General features: G+C 44.4%; 1 pseudogene across 3 annotated transcripts in view; it reads left to right on the forward strand.

Moving 5' to 3' along the window:
- The window catches only part of LOC147579277 (cationic amino acid transporter 3 pseudogene), a 489,600-nt pseudogene that overhangs the window by 458,726 nt on the left and 15,791 nt on the right, over positions 1 to 15,083 (forward strand). The window contains exon 1 of one of the 3 annotated variants that reach the window (XR_015253749.1): positions 6,964 to 7,375. The exons of the other annotated variants lie outside the window; for them this stretch is intronic. The product of XR_015253749.1 is annotated as a cationic amino acid transporter 3 pseudogene, transcript variant X2 (transcript). Of the gene's footprint in view, positions 1 to 6,963; positions 7,376 to 15,083 lie in introns of those variants that run through there. 3 annotated transcript variants of the gene reach the window in all.

A 15,083-nucleotide genomic window follows, 5' to 3' on the forward strand; every position in this document is an offset into this window, starting at 1 on the left:
CAGCTTCCCAGGGTCATTGGGAGGTTTCAAAGAAGGATGGCAGGGGTAGTGAAATTCCTTGAGGAAATAGGTCCGGAGAAGACAAGGCATTATGAGCCTAGGCTTCTGCCAATTTGCACCTGCGCTTGGTCCCTCAGCCTCAGCAGGTAGATGGACTGGCAGGAACCAGGAGGCAAGCCACAGGGATGATGGAGAGAGATGGTATAATTGACAGATGCTGACAGGACTCCTTATATGCTAGTTTTGGAGTCCCCTCCCACCCACCAGGCTGCCCTTGGTCCTTCCCTTCCAGTGCTCAGTGCTCATTAGTGACTGCCTGTTTTGGGGGAGACACTTAGGGGGGCAAGTTGCTTTGGGTCGGCAAGAGGGGAGAGAAGGATACAGGGATACCAGGTAAGTGATGGAGAAAGAGGGGTTGGAATGACTTGGGTTTGAGCTGGGATCTAATGATCACTGGGATGCTTGGAAGGCTTGGCAGGGAAAATTGTCCTAGGGCAGATACTGAGGTTCTGGGGGTGAGAGAGCGGGGTGTTGGTGAGAAAGAGTGTTGAAGGGGATTGAGTTTCACTGATTTATGTGTTTACTTTGGGAGACTTCGATAATAAGAGCCAATGACTTTATTGAGAGCTTCCTATGTACAAGATGGGTCACAGGTTAATGAGAGGATAAAAGAGGGACACATATGTTTTCTGTTCCTCTTCCTGTATTTAAAGACCTACCTCATTCCATCTCTGGACTGGTTGTCCCACATGTGCATGTCTGAGGTTTGAAGGATCCACTGTACAGTTCTGGCCAGGATGCAGAGGAAAAGTTCCAAGGCTTTCTCTTCTGGACACCCTGTGCTCTTATGCAAAGAACTTCCATTAGGTCAGCTACCTCTCCTTGTCTCTGTCTTTTATTTAAGTGCAATGAATTTAATCTACCCCATGACATCTTCTTCACAGTAGGGCTTACAACTGCTGCTGCAGGTGCCTGGGGGATTTTTGGCATTCCTCTTTGGGGTCACCTGTACAACCTGCAGTACATCTCTGAGCATTCGCACCACATTTTTGTCCTTTAGGGTGGATCTGAATTTTTAAAACCACCTAGGTTTCTCTGAGGCTGGAGAATAAGGCAAGGACCTAGCTATAACGCTGTATTTCCAGTTAAAATCAAGGTGAATGTGGGAAGACATAGTGGAAGATGTGTCATCCTCCAAAATGGCTGTGACATCTCATTGTGAAGGAGATGCTTAGAGCATATGACAGAAGGAGACATTCCTTGTGGCTGCTGGAGCACAGGTTTAATTTTTCTGTCTGTTAAAACCATGTACTAATGGTTCCAGGAGTCCTGACAGCCAGTACTGAATTTTATTAAACTTCAAAGTGTCCATGGGATGAGATGGACTTGGTGGTTTTTGCTCCCTGGTCTTCTCTACAGGACTTTTCTTGAAGGCTCCCTCTCCACCCTCCTTCCTGCTGCTAAGAAGACGCTTAGGGCTCTGGCTATAACCAGACATCTGGCCTCTGGAACCTTCAAATGTGGCTGGCAAGGAAGCAGGGGAGAGAGTAATTCCCCATTAGAATGCTTGAGTTAATGTTCTTAGGGTCTTCCCTGGCCCTGAGAGGAGCTGGGGAGCTAGTCTTTGCAGAGCCCCAGGAAAGACTGGGGGAAAAGGCAGAGTCCAGCTTTCCAGGCTGTCTTGGGTCTTCACACACTTGTCTGGTTGCTTCATTTCTTGTTGCTTAAAGCCTAGATTCAAGCATGTACACTGGCCTCAAGGTCTGTATTCTCTGCCTCAGTTTCTCCTTTTGTGGGTTGCATATGTATATTTGTGGGGGCTCTTTAGTGAAGAGCTGCTTGAATGCATTGATCATGACTGCTCAGATGGTGTCTACATTGTTGACCCCAAATTAATGGGCAGTCAGTAGTATGTTATTTTGCTTATACAGTAAAACCTAGGTTTGTGAGCATAATTCATTCTGGAAGCATGCTTTTAATACAAAGCACTTGTATATGAAAGTGAATTTTCTCACTAGAAATAATGGAAACTTAGATTATTTGTTGCACAACCCAAAAATATTCATATAAAATGATTACAATACTGTAATATAATACAAAATGATAAAGAAAATACAAAATATAAAGAAAAATAAATTAACCTGCACTAATCTTTGAAAACCTTCACGGCTGGTATGAGGGAGACAGGAGAGAGGAGGGTTATTGTGTAGGACAACTTTCACTATCACTAACAGAATCACTGCTATCGATTTGCTCAATGGAATCTTTTTCTTGTTGTACAACTTTAACAAGGAACCTATCCAATTATCTAGAATGAAGCAGAGCATTCTGAACCTTACTCTTGTATGGAAGAGCAAAAGACTGTCCATAGGTGCTTTGAAGTGACAAAAAAAAATACACTACTGCCAGTTGTGGGCACTTTCAAAGTTCTGAAAAATCACTCATTTCTGCCAAATACTTGATACTGAGCATCTGAGCATGGGAGATATCACCCACAATCCCACAGTGAGAATGAGAGAGAGAGAGAGAGAGAGAGAGAGAGAGAGAGAGAGAGAGAGAGGAGAACCTTGGCTCAGTTGTGATCATGTGACATTTGGTGTCACATAATACTCATTGCAAGACATTGCTCTTTTATCAAGTTAAAATTTATTAGAAATGTTTGCTCCTCTTGCAGAACACTCTCAGAATAATTGCTCACAATCCAAGGTTTTACTGCATTTGCATGGTGATTATTTAGCTCTCAATGCAGACATAGTCCTCGTTCTTACCCTCTCGTCGCTCTTCTCCATGTGATCCCTAACCAGTCTGTCCCCAACACTTTCTCCAGAACTTGTCAGCCTTGCTTGCCTTCTGCCTCTGTTTCTTTCTCCTGGGCCCCCACTGTCCCTTGCACTGGTTGTGACAGGCTGCATTAACCCTGAAAAAGAGGTCTGAGCTTTAGGAGCCTTTTGATGAAAGCATTTTGGGGGAGAAGATAGGAGAAGCAGTTTTCATATCCATGTAGGGCTCTCTGGGATCCCCAGGTGGTGGATCACAGTGTGTGGGACATCCACCACCAGCAGCACTTGAGAGGGAACTGGGCTTAGGAGGGATCAGGTGAGATGGAAGAGGATCATAAAGTAAATATGTGTCCCCTCCCTGCCTGGCTCCCTCCTCCTGCTCCACACCTGCCTCTTTTTCTTTGTCTTGCTCCCTCCCTCATCCTCCTTGCCACCCTGTCTTCTTCCTACTTTGCCTCCTTCACCTTCATTTTTTTCAGCCAGATCTGTCTATCTGTCTGTCTCTCTGACTCCAAATATTTTTGGTCTGAGATACTCCAGGACTGAATCTGCCATCAGCTTTTACTTCTTACTGTCTACATCCTGGCTTTCCTCCCTCAGACTCCCATCCCTGTTCCCTCTCTTGCCTTCCATTTCATCTTTCTTCCTTGCTTCTCTTATCTCTGTCTCTTCCAGCCTATTCCCCTGTCTCTGGCTCACACCCCTGCCTCCTCACCTCTTCCCTCCTCCTACCCCACCCCTCAAGGTTCAGATACTTCATGTGAAATCAGCTGGGTGGGCTTCACCTTCCAGGTCCCCACATTGTGTCCCCTCTTCCAGGAGAGACTTATGGCCCCAACTCTGCATCCTCTACAGTCCTCCCCCAGCACTGGGCCAATTCTTTGCATTTCCTTTTTTTTTTTTTAAATTTTAAATTTATTGTAATGTGTCTGCACAAAAGGAGGGAGAGATGTGTGGGGAACATACAGTGGACACAGGAACACAATGACATGGCAGAGCCACAGCTTCTGTCCTAGGGGAGGCAGATGAGAGAAAAGGCCAGGGCTGGAGCTGGGGTGGAAAAGGGATGGGGACATGGTGGCTGCTTCCCCCCACTTCCAGGAAGCACCTGTAGTCCCTGGGTCCTTCCGTTTACCCTACACCCTGAAATTCCATCTCTTGTCTTGTCTCTTACCCTAGTGGCTCCATCTTGTGCTCCCCTTGGCTTGTGACAGATTTTAAGTGAAGGAGGTTTAGGGTCGACTCCAAACAACCCACCTTATGAACTTACTACAGTTGCCTTTCCTGCTTCGGCCCCTTCTCCAGTCTCATGTTTTCTGGTCTCTGGGACAGAATCTTTCCTCCTCCTCCTCCTCCTCCTCCTCCTCCTCCTCCTCCTCCTCCCCCTCCCCCCTCCTCCCTCCCCCTGAAAAAAGAAAGCACCAACTCCGTAGGGAGAGGCAGCAGACAGTATTGGGGACAGAAGGGGGAAAGGAAGGACCATCAAGGAGAAATTCACCCATCCCTGAAGGGCAGGGCAGGGGGAGGGTACAGGGGAGAGAGGGGGTGAGGGCAGTGGCCATCCCTGCCCACTGTCCTGGGGACTTCAAAACAACCAGGGCAACAGGTGTGTGTAGGGTCAGGCCTGATAGGGAGGAGAGAAGAGCAGGAGAAACAAATTGTGAAAATCTAGCAAATTACCCTAAGGAAGATCTCTTCCTCCTTTCTGGAGGCTCCTTGGTTGGTGGGGGAAGAGAGAGAAAGTGGTGGGAAGAGAGAGGGGAGGAGGAAAGGTTACTGAGAGAGCTTTCTCCACTTTCCACTCTCCCTGCCATCAAGGTGGAGCTCATAGGGCTGGGAGAGAAGTGGCTGAGAGTTCATGGGCACTCTGTAGGCCAGAGGGGGTGCCCACAGCTGGGGCATGGAGTTGGGGGGAGGGAAGTTTTGCCACTGCCAAGTCCGCTGTAACTGCCTCTGGTGCCTAGACCTCACAGGTACCTCTGTACAGGGCTCACAGACATGGTGAGGGTCCTAGCAGTGCCCCTTTCTGTGGTCTGAAATATAAGCCTCACTCAGCACCTTGCCACACACATAAATGGCACAGTCTCCTCATGTTGCACTGTGTGCATCTGCAGTGGATCCCTCAGATCAAAAGCTACCTCACATGGGTCACATTTGAAGGGCCGTCTGTGGAGGGAACTTGTGTGACATGACTGTTGAGGTGATCCTGGGGGAGACGCTCTCCCACAGTGGGAGCAGTTGCCAGGCTTGTGCACTGCGCTGTCCTGTCCATGTGCACACATGGTAACTCCCGCGGTCCATGCACTCTCAGTGCTGCTGTCACACTGGGTGCAGGTGGGGTTCTTATTCTGAGTCCCACAGTTTGTCTAGACTCCCGCTCCACTGGGAGACACCTCTGAAGCCTTGCCACACACATCACAGGGGTCCTTCTCCCAGATGTGCTTTCCTGAAGTGTTCGTTATCACCTGCCACCCTATAAATATGTATGGTGTCTCTGCTGCCCTCACCTGAGTCTCCCACTCCCCACTGGCTTTGCTTAGCTGGAGACACTCACTTGGCTTGGGGGCACCACAGTGGGCATCTCCATAGCAGCTCAGGGGACCCCGCCATCCTTGGCTTCCACTGTGGATGGCCTCCTGCCTCTGGAGGTTGTAGCTATCTGGAACTCCTTTGCAGGCAGGGCACACATGAAGGGCCCCTTTCTCTTTGTCTTCTTCTCCCAGATAGATGCGACCCAGGACGTGGTGACCATCAAGGTCAGGGCTACAAGGCCAAGGCTGCAGGGATGATGGCGGCAGAAACAAGGGCGCAGCCTGGGCCATGAGTTCAGAGCCATTGTGTCCCCTGTGTAGGCCTGGCCTGGGCGCTGCAGGAGAGGCACCAGTGGAGGTGGCAGACTCTTGGGCAGCAGTGATAAATGGCAGCAAGTTCTCCTAGAGGGGCTTGGCCATCAGAGCTGGTGCATGGGTACAGACCCAGGCTGAGCACCCCTGCTGGCCTGTGGGAGGGAGGGAAGGAGGGCTCCTGGGACATTTATTTCATTAACTGCTGATGGTCTGGAGGCCCTGACATTTCTCCCAGCCTCCCACTCAGCAGGTAGTGAATAGCACAGGTAGAAGGGAAAAGATTGCTCTTGGGACTAGGAAAGTGAGACCCTCCCCCTGAACCTGCCCTTTTCTCATTGAGCAGATGTACATCTTGGTAAATCCCAGCTTAAGACAAAAAGATATCCTACGATTGTTGGAGCAGACACAAATCAAATATCCAAATGCCCCTCCCCTACTGTTCTATCATTACAGCAATCCTTCCAACTCCTGCCTGTCTCCTTTGCCTCTAGGAATTTTTGCCCTGTAGTCCTGGCTGGGCCACTCATCTACTACCCAGCATAGCACCTGGAACAAAGGAGGTGCTCAATTAGTGTCCTTGGTCCATGCCTACTGGAGATGTGTTAGGGAAGGGTCAATGTGGTTTTTAGATTTTCTTCACTTGGGGGTTTTCCCTGACATCTGAAGCAATTCTTTCTGTTTCAATTTCAATGTACTGTCTTAGTATAGCTAGTAAAACTCTATCCCTTTAGGGGCCTGCCACTGCCCTTCTCTCCCCTCCCTGATCTTCCACCCCAGTCATTAAGAACCCTAATTTAAGGTTTAGAGGATCTCAGCACAATCAACTACAGGCAGTGGTGCCCCTTTTCCCCGAGGCACAAGACCTCTTGGGTCCATCACTTGTGCATTTAGCCCTTGGTCTCTAAGTAGGTCTCACCTTCTCCATCTCTGAGAAGTCTTGCCTATATTTAAAGATTAATGTTCTGGGAAGGAGGAGGCACCTTTCTCTGGTGACTGTTTTCAGGGTCTTGGAAGCCTATCTTATGAACTGTCTAGAGCAGGAAGCTCTGTAGGCAGGGACTATATCTTTTTCCTTACTTCCTCCAGAACAATGCCCAATGTGTATTCAGTTAAAATGTGCTATGAACTCTGAATGACTGTATTGGGAAATCCCTTGTGGTGAAGCTGAAGCCAGTTCCCTTTTAACTTTATTTCTTGAATGATGGGAAACCAGGATAAGTGGAGTGTATGCATGGGGTGGTAGAGGAACCTAGTAGGAAATTCTGGGAAAGGCAGCTGGGTGCTTCTATCCTTGTTTACAGAACTTCTGAGTGAGCTCTTTAGCTGGATCTGGGACTGCCCTCCAAATATGAACATGCTGGGCTCCACCTGGCTCCTCACATCCTCCTCCTGCCAAATAGGACCTCCTCCATATCCAGGACCCTGGGAAGCTTGTTTACTTTAAAAATTCACATCTTGCTGCTACAAATCTCTAACAAGGTTAAGCCCTCAGCCCACCTCCTCACCTATGCAGATCCTCACTAGTCTTCTATTGCCCACCTCCATCTTTCTTCCAGGATTCCAGATAAGGCACCTCCTTCACCCAGGGAAACCTCCCTTTCCCTCCCCCATCTCCCCAGGGCCCCGCCTCCTTAGAGCACCAACACCCTATGGGCCCAGCTGAGCTCCACTCTGAGTCCTGACTCTACTTAGCAAGCCCTTCCTTGAATTTGCTTACAGTTTCCTCTCTGAAGGATTAAAAGCCCATGGGTAAGTAATCTCTCAAGTTTATAGAGTTGGCAGAAAACTGAAAAAGAGCCAGAGAGAAAGAAGTCTGGGCTTGGAGTGTCACTGGCTGTCCAAGCCCTGTGGGTTTGAGCAGAGGGTATTTCATGGCTAGACTGTGGATTCAGGGATGTTGACCAGGGGCCTTGTGAGTTTGGGAAGGGCAGACAGGTTTTCTGGGGTCAGAGTGGTTTGGAGGCCTACATTTTCTTCTCCTCTAGACCAGAAAGTTTCTTAGCTCTGCTGAGGAAAATATGAGTTAGGGGAGTTTATTCCTTGTCCTTTCGCCTCCAGTGTCCTTCCCACCTCTAAGCCCTGCCCTGCTTCCTGGCCTTTCCTTTCTGACCTGGTGCAGAGCCTGTTTTCTTCATCTTTATCTTTCCCACAGGGTCCAGCACATAGTATGCTTAGACATGTTCCTTGAATGAAGATTCTTCCACCTGGCTCTGCTGCCTCCTTCATGTTTTGCCACCTTTTCTCACTGGAGATTCTGAATGTCTCTCTGTCATATTTTCTGTGGACTTTGCAGAATAGCAGGTACAGTTTGATAAGGTGGTCCACTGTCAAGAGGGAGTATTTAAGGGTCTTCTTCTTCAATGTTTAAGGAGCTAAATATCTATTTTTTTAGTTGTTGAAGGTATCCCTTTGCCTCTCTTATCTAATTGAAAAAAGTTGTGGTGGGGATTGATTATAAACCAGGTCAGGCTGTGGGAGGCTAGATTACCAAGTTCCCCTGGGTGTAGCAGCCTAGTGAACTTCAAAATTCTGTATAAAGGCTTTTCTGAGTTCCCAAGTATATTGTAGATGAGCCAGGGCCAAATAAACCTTAAAACTTGAAGTCTCTCTTCTTTCTCTTGGAATCTATCAGTTTTATGTCCATGATAGGCATAGTTATTGATTAAGGATTGGAAAAGTCTGAAATAGGTCTGGCTTACTGTGTCTCCAAGAGGCAGTGTGTTCTAATCACAAAATGTATTTGCAACTCTTCAATTTAAGGCCCTTGGAGTCTTAAATTATTCTTCACCCTCCCCACCTCCCCACCACCATGTACACTGTGAAAAACAGAGACCCATACAATGCTTATCCATGCATGGCACCTGTTTTATTGATTATATGTGGCAAATATTTCTACATTGTCTTTCTCTTACCCTCTATCATTTTTATTTTATTTTTTATTTTAGAGAGAGCAAGAGTGGGGGAGAGGGACAAAGGTGGGTAGAGAGAAAGAAACTCAGGCAGGCTCCATGCTTAGAGCCCAATGTGAAGCTCAAAAACAGGACCCTAGGACTGTGAATTGAGCCTAAATCAAGAGTCAGATGCTTACCCGACTGAGCCACCCAGGCACCCCTACCCTCTAGCATTTCTTGGGTAACTTCTCTCCATTATCAATTGATACGTGGTAAGTGCTTCCAAAAGGTGGATTCATTTTAACCTCAGTTTAAGCAAAATCATATGGAAAGGCCAATATTCCTCACCAAATATATTCCAAATTGATAAATATGAATTTTGGATTATAGCTTTTAGTTTATCCTTGTCCTTTTTTTTCTTTCATCACACATAAATCACAAAGCAGACGAGATTAGAAGGAACTATGGAACAGGGATTAAGATTATCCCTTAAAAACTGGTGGCTGATGCTCTTTGTTGTACATTATGTTGCCTGAGCTGAGGTGATGCTGATGGGTCTTGGTGGAAAAGTCATATTGGATATGAAATCAGTACTTTGAGTCATGATACAACTTTCATATGACTCAGATGACCTGGTGTCTTCCCTACAATAGAACAAAACAAAACAATTAAGTTTCCCAAAAGAGATGGTGGCAGTGTGGAGTGGCACTATGAAGGAAACCAAGCACAGTGTGGTGAGAGGACAGAGAGAAAGAGACAGCTGAGTCCTTCCATGGGAGGACAGAAGGACATATTTAATTTTTTTTTCAACGTTTATTTATTTTTGGGACAGAGAGAGAGCATGAGCGGGGGAGGGGCAGAGAGAGAGGGAGACACAGAATCGGAAACAGGCTCCAGGCTCTGGGCCATCAGCCCAGAGCCCGATGCGGGGCTCGAACTCACAGACCGCGAGATCCTGACCTGGCTGAAGTCGGACGCTTAACCGACTGCGCCACCCAGGCGCCCCAGAAGGACATATTTAAAGATCTTAAGGAAGATAAACAGAGAGATAGCCTTTCCTAAGCCAACTTCTGTGCAGTATATTCCTGAGGGTATATATAGGGAGGAAGTACATAGAAAAAGGACCCATGGGCTCTGACCAGTCTAAATGCTAGACTAAAATTAGAGACAGCTACTTCAGCTCATGTCATGATCCCACAGTTCATGAGTTTGAGCCCCGCATTGGGCTCTGTGCTGACAGCTCAGCCTGCTTTGGATTCTGTGTCTCCCTCTCTCTCTGCTCCTCCCTCACTAATGCTCTGTCTCTCAAAAATAAATAAATGTTAAAAAATAATTAAAATAATAAAAAATAAAAGTAAAGACAGAGCATAGTGACAGATGGGACACTGGATGGTTTCTAGATTCTCTTATTACAAAGAAAGCAAGTGATTGGAGGCAAAATATATCTGTTTAGCAAAGCTTCTTCATAAAAATGAGTGTAGATCAGTGCTCACTGTAGACAAAGGCCATTCTATGTTACAGTTGTAGTTTGGAAGGTAAGGTGGGCAGGAATATGGATTTCCTTCTAACACTTTCTCCTGAAGACTTTATTAGGTGTTCTGCTTTGACAGGATTCAGGGTTGAGAAAAGAAGAGTAGAGAGTCATACAGTGAATTATAGAGGAAATTGAGATTCACTGTTGACATCAATGTATTGCATCATATTCTAATCCCTTAATTGCACACCCTTCCTGATGTCCCCCCCCCCCCTCGTTCTGAGTCTTATTTGGAAAATTTCATTCTGATTCTTCCTGTGGCTCATCTAGTTTCTGAAGACCTCTAGAAACACAGGCTCAGGATTTTCTGATTTGTCAAGCTTATCATCATGTTTTGGTATGATAAAAATGTTAAGAATTTCCCAGTGTACAAGTAGCCCAGACAGGGGCCACACCACTCCACAGTGATTCTTGCCCCTGGGAGAGGGGACGATAAGGTACACACCAGTCTGACTGTGGCCCCAGAGGGGGGCTGGGGGCAGACATCAGGTCTGACTGCGGCCCCACTCACCATCACAAGTAAATCCAGACAGCAGAGGTGAAGTGCCCTGCAGTTTGGAGCTACCACAGGGACTACCCAAGATGACAAAATGGAAGAATTCTCCCCAAAAGAAACTCCAGGAAGTAGTGACAGCTAACGAATTGATCAAAAACTATTTAACCAATATAACAGAACAAGAATTTAGAATAATACTCATAAAATTAATCGCTAGGCTTGAAAAAAGCATAGAGGAGAGCAGAGAATCTATTTATACAGAGATTAAGGGACTAAGAAATAGTCATGAGGAGCTAAAAATGCTATAAATAAGGTGCAAAATAAAATAGAGGTGGCCATAGCATGGATTGAAGAGGAAGAGGAGAGAATAGGTGAATTAGAAGATAAAATTATGGAAAAAGAGGAAGCTGAGAAAAAGAGAAATAAAAAAATCCAGGAGTATGAGGGGAGAAATAGAGAACTAAGTGATGCAATCAAACGGAACAATAACCATATCATAGGAATTCAGAAGAGGAAGAGAGAGAGAAAAGGGCTGAAGGTGTACTTGAACAAATCATAGCTGAGAGCTACCCTGATCTTGGAAAGGAAAAAAGTATTGAAATCCAGGAGGCACAGAGAACCCCCTTCAGACATAACTTGAATCAATCTGCACAACATATCATAGTGAAACTGGAAAAATATGAGGATAAAGAGAAAATTCTGAAAGCAGCTAGGAATAAGCAGGCTCTAATTTACAAAGGTAGACACATAAGAATAGTAGCAGACCTATCCACTGAAATTTGGCAGGCCAGAAAGGAATGGCAGGAAATCTTCAATGTGATGAAAAGAAAAATATGCAGCTAATAATCCTTTATCCAGCAAATCTGACATTCAGAATAGAATGAGAGATAAAGGTTTTCCCAAACAAACAAAAACTGAAGGAATTCATCACCACTAAACCAGCCCTACAAGAGATCCTAAGGGGAATTCTGTGAGTGAAATGTTGCAAGGACTTCAGATTAGCAGAGACATCACTACAAGCATGAAACCTACAGACATCCCAATAACTCTAAACCCATATCTTTCTATAATATGGCTTAATATAAATGGACTAAATGCTCCAAACAAAAGACATAGGATATCAGAATGGATTTAAAAAAAACAGGACCCATATATTTGCTGTCTACAAGAGACTCATTTTAGACCTGAGGACACCTTCAGATTGAAAGTGAGGGGATGGAGAAATATCTATCATGCTACTGGAAGTCAAAAGAAAGCTGGAGTAGCCATACTTATATCAGACAAACTAGACTTTAAATTAAAGGCTGTAACAAGAGATGAAGAAGGGCATTATATAATAATCACAGGGTCTATCCATCAGGAAGAGCTAACAATTATAAGTGTCTATGCACCAAATACGAGGGCCCCCAAATATATAAAACAATTACTCACAAATCGAATCAACCTTATTGATAAGAATGTGGTAATTGCAGGGGACTTTAACAATCCACTTACAACAATGGATAGATCAACTAGATACACAGTCAATAAAGAAACAAGCGCCCTGAATGATACACTAGATCAGATGGACTTCACAGATATATTTAGAACTCTGCATCCCAAAGCAATAGAATATACTTTCTTCTCAAGTGCACATGGAACATTCTCCAAGATAGATCACATGCTGGGTCACAAAACAGCCCTTCATAAGTATACAAGAATTGAAATCATACCATGCATACTTTCAGACCACAATGCGATGAAGCTTGAAATCGACCACAAGAAAAAGTCTGGAAAACCTCCCAAAGCATGGAGGTTAAAGAATACCCTACTAAAGAATGAATGAGTCAACCAGGCAATTAGAGAAGAAATTAAAAAATATATGGAAACAAATGAAAATGAAAATACAACGATCCAAACACTGGGATGCAGTGAAGACAGTCCTGAGAGAAAATACATTTCAATCCAGGCCTATCTCAAGAAACAAGAAAAATATAAACATTGGGGTACAAGTGCCCCTATGCATCAGTACTCCTGTATTCCTTGGGTAAATTCCTAGCAGTGCTATTGCTGGGTCATAGGGTAGGTCTATTTTTAATTTTTTGAGGAACCTCCACACTGTTTTCCAGAGCGGCTGCACCAATTTGTATTCCCACCAACAGTGCAAGAGGGTTCCTGTTTCTCCACATCCTCACCAGCATCTATAGTCTCCTGATTTGTTCATTTTGGCCACTCTGACTGGCGTGAGGAGATATCTGAGTGTGGTTTTGACTTGTATTTCCCTGATGAGGAGCGACGTTGAGTATCTTTTCATGTGCCTGTTGGCCATCTGGATGTCTTCTTTAGAGAAGCATCTATTCATGTTTTCTGCCCATTTCTTCACTGGGTTATTTGTTTTTTGGGTGTGGAGTTTGGTGAGCTCTTTACAGATTTTGAATACTAGCCCTTTGTCCAATATGTCATTTGCAAATATCTTTTCCCATTCCGTTGGTTGCCTTTTAGTTTTGTTGGTTGTTTCCTTTGCTGTGCAGAAGCTTTTTATCTTCATAAGGTCCCAGTAATTCATTTTTGCTTTTAATTCCCTTGCCTTTGGGGATGTGTCAAGTAAGAGATTGCTATAGCTGAGGTCAGAGAGGTCTTTTCCTGCTTTCTCCTCTAGGGTTTTGATAGTTTCCTGTCTCACATTCAGGTCCTTTATCCATTTTGAGTTTATTTTTGTGAATGGTGGGAGAAAGTGGTCTAGTTCCAATCTTCTGCATGTTGCTGTCAGTTCTCCCAGCACCATTTGTTAAAGAGACTGTCTTTTTTCCATTGGATGTTCTTTCCTGCCCTGTCAAAGATGAGTTGGCCATACGTTTGTGGGTCTAGTTCTGGGGTTTCTATTCTATTCCATTGGTCTATGTGTCTGTTTTTGTGCCAATACCATGCTGTCTTGATGATGACAGATTTGTAGTAGAGGCTAAAGTCTGGGATTGTGATGCCTCCTGCTTTGGTCTTCTTCTTCAAAATTACTTTGGCTATTCGGGGCCTTTTGTGGTTCCATATGAATTTTAGGATTGCTTGTTCTAGTTTCGAGAAGAATGCTGGTGCAATTTTGATTGGGATTGCATTGAATGTGTAGATAGCTTTGGGTAGTATTGACATTTTGACAATATTTATTTTTCCAATCCATCAGCACGGAAAGTTTTTCCATTTCTTTATGTCTTCTTCAATTTCCTTCATAAGCTTTCTATAGTTTTCAGCATACAGATCTTGTACATCTTTGGTTAGATTTATTCCTAGGTATTTTATGCTTCTTGGTGCAATTGTGAATGGGATCAGTTTCTTTATTTGTCTTTCTGTTGCTTCATTGTTAGTGTATAAGAATGCAACTGATTTTTGTACATTGGTTTTGTATCCTGAAACTTTGCTAAATTCATGTATCAGTTCTAGCAGACTTCTGGTGGAGTCTATCGGATTTTCCATGTATAATATCATGTCATCTGCAAAAAGTGATAGCTTGACCTCATCGTTGCCAGTTTTGATGCCTTTGATTTCCTTTTGTTGTCTGATTGCTGATGCTAGAACTTCCAACACTACGTTAAACAACAGCAGTGAGAGTGGACATCCCTGTCATGTTCCTGATCTCAGGGAAGAAGCTCTCAGTTTTTCCCCATTGAGGATGATGTTAGCTGTGGGCTTTTCATGAATGGCTTTTATGATCTTTAGGTATGTTCCTTCTATCCCGACTTTCTCGAGGGTTTTTATTAAGAAATGTTGCTGAATTTTGTCAAAGGCCTTTTCTGCATCGATTGACAGGATCATATGGTTCTTATCTTTTCTTTTATTAATGTGATGTATCACACTGATTGATTTGCGAATGTTGAACCAGCCCTGCATCCCAGGAATGAATCCCACTTGATCATGGTGAATAATTCTTTTTATATGCCGTTGAATTCGATTTGCTAGTATCTTATTGAGAATTTTTGCATCCATATTCATCGGGGATATTGGCCTGTAGTTCTCTTTTTTTCCTGGGTCTCTGTCTGGTTTAGGAATCAAAGTTATACTGGCTTCATAGAATGAGTCTGGAAGTTTTCCTTCCCTTTCTATTTTTTGGAACAGCTTGAGAAGAGTAGGTATTATCTCTTCTTTAAACGTCTGGTACTCCCCTGGGAACTCCCCTGGGAAGCCATCTGGTCCTGGACTCTTATTTGTTGGGAGATTTTTGATGACTGATTCAATTTCTTCGCTAGTTATGGGTCTGTTCAAGCTTTCTATTTCCTCCTGATTGAGTTTTGGAAGTGTGTGCGTGTTTAGGAATTTGTCCATTTCTTCCAGGTTGTCCAATTTGTTGGCATATAATTTTTCATAGTATCCCCTGATAATTGCTTGTATCTCTGAGGGATTGGTTGTAATAATCCCATTTTCATTCATGATTTTATCTATTTGGGTCATCTCCCTTTTCTTTTTGAGAAGCCTGGCTAGAGGTTTGTCAATTTTGTTTATTTTTTCAAAAAACCAACTCTTGGTTTCGTTGATCTGCTCTACAGTTTTTTTAGATTCTATATTGTTTAT

This window comes from Puma concolor, chromosome B4 (genome assembly GCF_028749965.1).
Source record: "Puma concolor isolate L17-30 chromosome B4, mPumCon1.1.hap2, whole genome shotgun sequence".
NCBI lineage: Eukaryota > Metazoa > Chordata > Mammalia > Carnivora > Felidae > Puma > Puma concolor.